This window comes from Diadema antillarum, unplaced genomic scaffold (genome assembly GCF_040938485.1).
Source record: "Diadema antillarum isolate AM-2024a unplaced genomic scaffold, OU_Dant_1.0 scf00000200, whole genome shotgun sequence".
Lineage (NCBI taxonomy): Eukaryota > Metazoa > Echinodermata > Echinoidea > Diadematoida > Diadematidae > Diadema > Diadema antillarum.
In genome coordinates this window covers 90,001-97,500 of record NW_027271089.1, presented here as the reverse complement: position 1 = coordinate 97,500, position 7,500 = coordinate 90,001, and positions in this window count along the sequence as shown.

Genomic DNA, 7,500 nt, shown 5'->3' with positions numbered 1-7,500 from the left:
GAAATGTGGATTGTTGTAAAGCATGTCATGGATGTCATTCTTCCAAGTTTAGCACTTGTATGCTCTTGGAACTGCATATTAATGTGTGAACACAATGGGCCGAACCTGGAGGGAAGGGATTCCTGACATGCTCTACAAAAATCCTCATTTCTCTTCGACCACGGAAGCAAATCGGATGGAGTTTTCTGTAAGATGTGGGTAATAAGTTATAGTTCGTACCCTAAAATTATGTTTGGATTGATTCACATTTTTTTTTAATCGTTGCGGAGGGTCCCGTTGTATTTTGGTGTTTGTTTGTTGTTGTTGTTTTTTTGGACATACTGTACAGAGGGTAAAACTCCAAACGCTGGACTAGGAAAACCTGAATACGAATCAACGCTTGGCCCTCTAACCCTTTGGGTGCTAATTGACATGAAAAAAACAAGTACAAAGCAGTGTGCACACTGTCCAAAGTCCCTGGCACAGAAAGGGTTAACCCGTAGCAAACACGTTCTTTCCCATCTTTCCCTGTGCCTATATTGTCATCGTTCCTATCAAAGTGGGCATATTAGGCCCGATTTTATTCATTTCATTCATAAACGATTCCAGTAATTCACTAGTAATCTTCGGACATGATGCCCTTTGCACATTTTGCTGATGATACCAGCCTTATGCTTAATTTTTCACCATAATCCTCACATGCTTGCTGGAATAATAGAATATGGAATTGGTTTGGGTATTGCAACGGATAAGAGCCAACAAATGTTCAATTAATTTTCCAGGAATCTAATGTTGTTTAGGGAAATTATATCTTCCTTTACAAACAAATATTTTCAATGAGATTGACGCAGAAAATGTTCTTGATATAAAATTCTATAGGGATATTATGTTGTTGATAAACTCTCCTTTAAATGTCATGTCAATCATATCTGTAAAATTACATCTCGAGATATTGGTGTTATAAAGAGAATTAAGTTTCACCTCTGAATTACTCCGTTACGTTATATGCTTTATTCTTCCCTGATTTCAAGTTTAAAAATGGGACTTTATCTGCCCTATTTACTAATATGTTTCATAAAAACCTGTCCATTGATAAATACCCCATCAGACGATCTGGAGAATATCATTTACCTTTGTTGAGGTCCATGTTGACATATGACAGGCCAAGACTTGGACTGCATTAAACAATAATGAAAAAGAATGCCCGTCATTAGATGTATTCAAAAGAAATCTGAATTGGTTATTGTTGCAAATGCATAAATAAAAACAAAAGTGAGTAATTTCATGGATAAGTATAATCAGAAATTGTTTATGTTCTTATATCATTTAAGCATTGTCTGTTCCGTGCATTTGAATGACTCTATACCACATGTACTTCCTCTCTCCCACTCTATTTCTTCCTTTTCTCTTTTCTCAACATCGACTTTTGTTTTACATTGTTGCGTTTGTAATGTTTTTGTTCGTACTTCGGGTGTGTCAAAGCGCCTGTCTTGTGTCTTGTTTGTCTCTTAGTCTCGTCTCTGCAATAATTATACACGTATTTAGTCTTATCAGCCCCCTAAAACACAATAAATTTGTGAATATAATTATGTGGGTTATTTTTTTTTTGTGGTAAATTGATTAAGCAATATGTATTGGGATTGGTGACCACGCACTTCTTTTTCCCTTTTCATTTGCATATACATAGTATTTATTTTCACTTTGTGTTCACAGAAAAAGAAACAACATAACGGAGTTGTAATGATTATTACTATACAATAACACTTTGTCTTTATTGACAATACTACAATATATTATGTGAGAATAATACAACATCTTTATTTTTTGTGGAAGAAATCATAATTTATAAAGAACGCCAATACTTTAAGATCGTTGAACATATATGATTAACATGGGGATTCCAAGAAAATTTGTTATCTAAAAAAACATCCAAAATCTAATATCATAAGCTCGTTTAATTTCCTTGTCTCTATCAATTAAATTCAAATTACTACGAATAATAGTGCTTGTTACAAATAATATATAATTGGTTTATCAACATTCAAAATCAATTTATTTACTGACATGCAAATGCTTATAAAACCAAGTTGAACAGAACATTCATATCATCAAAAATGTCTGAGGATCTCTGCCTTTAGAAAATACACTTGTGTCATCTGCAAATACTAAGTAAGCCAATAATCAAAATCAGGTGTTGAATGCGGTAAATCATTAATATACATTAAAAGAAAGAAGAGGTCCAAGAATAAACCCTTGTGGTACTCCACAATTTATTTCTTGAAGTTTAGATGGGACACCATTTATACACTTTTAATTGTTTACGATTTGAGAGATAACATGTCAGTAATTTTAATGGGGTGCCCTTTACACCCTTGCACAGTAATGATATTATTTTTGTAACAGAATAAAATAGTTTATTGCATCAAATGCTTTGGTTAAATCAATAAAAATATTAACGCATATTATTCATCATCTATGGCTCGATTTGTTTTATCAATAAGTTGTAATATCGCTGTTTCTCTTGAATATCTCTGCCGTCAACCAAGTTAGTCTTTAATAAGTATGGTTGTATAAAAAAAAAATCGATGAGCCTGTTATAAATACATTTTTCTAATATTTTCGAAAATGTAGGCAATACTGATATTGCCGTGGAGAATACTTTTCTTCTTTTTTTCAGGGAAAGTACCAGTATGTAAGCATTCGTTGAAAATAATAGGTAATGGAACACAAATCAACAAAATAACATATTCTACCAACTTGATATCAATATCACCAATACCAGAGCTGTTTCATATTTTCAACTATGGTTATTATTTCATCATTTGTTATTGGCTTTAAAAACAGAATATCAATATTTGGCATTTTCGAATAATCTTGAAAGGATTTATTTTCATCTACATCATTACTAAAGTCTTGCAATTTAGTACCAATATTAACAAAATAATCATTAAATGTATTCACAACATCTTCATTGTCAGTTATATTTTAATTTCTAAAATAAAGAGAATCAATAACTGTATTGTCATTTCTCCTATGTAAATTATTATTGATTTTCTTTCCAATACATTTCATATTACCTTGAACTTCATCAAAATTCCTATCAAAATAATCTCTTGTAGCTTGTCGTATTTTCATGGTTACACAATCCCAGCATTTTATCTATATACTTCCTTTCGATCCAAATTGGAATCTAAAAGATAATTGTGAGTTTTTAATTAACAAAGTTTCAGTAAATCCTTTATTAGTCATTGTTTTTCATTCACCCTCTTACATGAAAACTGACATTCTTTTGAAAACAAAGACTGCAAGCTAATAAGTAAAAAGAAGGAAAAATGTAGGATGCATATAGAAATCATTTTTTTTTTCATTATTACCATCATGCTGGAAAGAACACAGTGTCCACAGTGTGAGAAACACAGTGTGAACACAATGTGAACAAAATGTGAAAACTCTTCACACTGTTAAATTCGAGCGTTTTAACAGTGTGAACACAACGTGAGTCAACAATTCACGGTGTGAAACAAAGTATTACGATGTGAAAACTCTGTGAAAACCACACCACTGTGTGAAATCATCTTTACACAGTTAAAACCAGCGTTTTTACACCGTCGACAATGTGAACACACTGTGAACACACTGTGGGACACTGTGTTCTTTCCAGTAGGGATATCATAACACTTTCATCACTATCACCAGCATCGTCATAGTCGCTATAATCTTCATCGATGCGTTTATTGTAATAACTTTTGTCGTTGCTTAATGTCAATGCAATTGAAGTTGAACGGATTTTGTTTTAATTTTCATGGTAATCATGATTTCGTGATAACCTCGTCGTGATAACCTCGTCCTCGTGACAAATTCGTCTCGAACTTAAGTTTAGTTTAATCCTCTAATGTAGTCTTTCAGTTTTCGGTGTAGTTCAGTTTATTCTAGTCCACTGACACGCACGCACATGCGCATCAGACGAAAAAAAAACTGTTCAGAGAGAGAGAGAGAGATTAAGAAAGAAAGAGAGAGAGAGGAGATTCATTTCAAGATGTCAAAACTGTTATCATATCTTATATATTCAATGAAAAAGGCCGATTTGTTTGCAATCCTATTCATATCCTTTTCACATGTCGAGGGGCCCGGCCCGGGGCGACTAGCAGGAACACAGTGTGACTCCCGATTCCGCCAAGAAACCGAACTTAACGTGGAGAATCTTTGATGCAGGGCTGTCACCAAAACGCCACAAGTTTTTCTTATCTCCGATCGCTCCCGATACTTTCGACTCCAATACTACGCATCATGCTTTTTGTTTTGTTTTGAGTTTTGTATCACATCATTATATATAGGAACGTATTTGCGGGGGTGGATATACAAAGAAAGAGGGGGAGCAACATCAAGACAGTTGGCAAATTTGTACAACTCGGGAGAACGCGAATTGTGAAAGTGATAGACAAAAGTTTGCAATTATTTGTCCCTGTGATATCGGGATGACGCATCTAAAATTAAAGCACAAGCATCATACTTGAATCTCTCAACCTCCCTCCCTCCCCCTCTCCCTCCCTCTCTCTCTCTCTCTCTCTCTCTCTGCTTTTAAAATTAAATGTTGAAGGGAGGGCATAGTATTGGTTAAGGTGAAGATTCAGCTTTTACCTTCTTGCGAGATACTTAGAAACCACTATAAATATCATGAAATGTTAAAGAGCATACAATTCTAAAAGGAATTCAAAGTTTACTTGATGAAAACCGGTTTTGAAATGGCTGAGATATCCAAAAAAGAAAGTAAAGCAAAGCGATCCTAATAAAAAGTTGGTCTCAGTCATTTTCATATCTCAGCCATTTCTAAACCGATTTTCACCAAATAAAGTTTGAATTCTTCTTAGAATTATGTGCTCTTACATATTTCACAAAAGGTTTTCCACTATCTCAAATTATCATAAAAAAGTCGGAAACCTGAAGCCCCGTGTCAACTGAAACTGTACCATCCCTTTAAACATTCAATTACAGAAATTATAGAGAAAGCGCTGACTAAACTGTCCGATAATACATGTGTATTTAGATGCAAGAAAAAAAAAACAGACTGAAACATACAAAAATTTTGAGAATTATGCTGTCAGTATCGAGAAATCTATGAGCATATTTTTCTATCAATATGCTGGCTAAGGCTTAATGAATTATTAATTCTAATGCTATTCTCTTTCAGAAAAAGTGAATGTGGTAAACCCTTTCATTTTTAATTTATCGCTTTTTGAAATTAGCAAGCCTTTAATGTCAGTTCTTAAATTTTCGTAGCTTCATATCTACACAATAGTTACACAACGAGGAACATTGTTCAATAGTTCCTACGAGTTTTTCTCTCCTTTGCCAAACTGATTGCCTTATTAGCAAGCATACACATGGGAAGGAAAAATCAACAGCATGAATATTTGAGATGAGATGAATCATCATCCTTCCTCAAGTTGGCCCCATGACATAATGTAGGAGAAAAAGATAGATACCAGTAACTTTCAATGATAACAACTACCATTTATATGGCGACAAGGAAGATGTCCTGAAAGATGATGGCTTGCTGCCATGGAAACTGGTGATATTAAAAATGTATATAATGGTACGTCGTAAATGCGGCGGGCAAGGATGGCGTAGGCTATTCCCTCTAGTTATCTGTTGTTTGATTAGCTCTCGTTTTAGGAGGAAAAAGAGCTGGTATAGGCCCCCTAATGACGAAACATTGTACAGGATATTGAACAATCATGCCATTGCCATTGATGTCATTGATTCCATAAATTTGATAGAGATGGCATTGCAAAATTTAAAATGGTGTACTAGGTGCCTCGTTTGAGGCATCTTTCATTTCATATCAGTCGTGGAATAATGTAAAAATGTGTACGTCTGTGTATAACATTGTGTCAGCACAAACACAATTACATACTATACCTGTTGCTGGGCGTATACATGACTACACTCTATTCAATTCAACTTTTCATGCTATAGTTTCTTGCCAAACAACTGACAATACGTACATCATACTTGATTATACGGTCAGAACAACATGGATGATATAAATCAATAGACCAGTTCGTAATTCCACTTTGCGCATGAGTAGAAAAAGGTCATTTGTACCAACAGGCATTTTGCTTTGTAAATTCACTGAGATAAGCTTCTGTAATGCGATGATTATTCATGTGATCCTTATCTAAATGGTGCTTGCCAGCAGATCCACCTGACAGCAAGAATGGTATTTCGCAATATAAAAGGAAATAGGTTGTTATTGCATTCAATACAAAACAATGAAATGGATGCCTGGTAAATTGTCAACTGATGGGGTATTCTGATCACCTGATCTAAACGCAAGTTCATTTTTTTTTTTCTTACATGAATTCCATAAATTGTTACGTCGGGCAAGCTTATGCAATATGCCGCTTTGAAAACGAGTGAAGTGCCTAACCAACTGAGAAAAAAGAAAGGTCATTTGGACCAATGTGTACATGAGCTAATTACGAACTGGCTTATTTGCGATTTTTTTTAAAAAATGATGAACTTACAGTGCTCTGAGAAGATAAAGAAACTTACCGAAAGTATTGCTTCTAAACTTATGACCCCTAACAGTGCCTAAAGAATAAACTTATGGCATAACGAAATTGAGAACAAAGGAGTAAGGATAGCTAATTAAACAAGCATACATTGCAAAATAGATGTGTTAATAGTCGCTTATTGGAAAGTACTTAACATTACAGATGATTAAAACGATTTCTCTGAAAAATAAAATGAATGAAAGTGGTTCCTATTTGAATCATACCGCCCATTTCCTGTTTCATAATGAGCTGACCCGGTCAAATATTTCTGGCGGTTAAAATTGATGGATTAAAAAATAAAAAAAGTGTATCCTCGCTGACATGTGCAAACACTGAAAAGAATCCATCACAATGTCTCATCACCAGACCGGATATTTTGATCAAGATCTACCTCTGAACAAAACATTTGATAATCCATGATGCATAAATGCCATCTTCGGAAAGCGGTCATTGTGGGAGATGGACAGGTACAATAAACGAGTGACGAAAAACGCGAGATCACCCTACATCGCTATATCCTCGCGCGATTCTGTTTTGTCGTGCTTTTCGTTTATTCTTTTTTTTTTGGCTCCTCCTTGAAATTGAGGATTTAAGCATTATAACAGCACAAGCGTCATGTGTTGCGTTCTTAGGCCCTCCTGAGTGATATTTCCTGGTAAACAGAGGTGAAACGATCATGTGCCAGCTTATCTTTATGACAACTTTTTTTTTTTTACGTTCAGATCATCTCATCTATTACTTGTTGTGGGTTTTTTTTTTTTGGAATTATCATTCAGATAATTTCCTTCGGTACATGTAACAATCATTAATGAATTTATTTTCGTCTTCCTCTCAACACTAACAACGGTAGTTCAAAGTCGGACTACAGCAATTAAGTGTATTCCCCTAATTATTTAGATCAACAGTTACCCTACGCTATTTGAAATGGCTTCACATATAGCCGTGAATAATTCTTCAGTGTGAG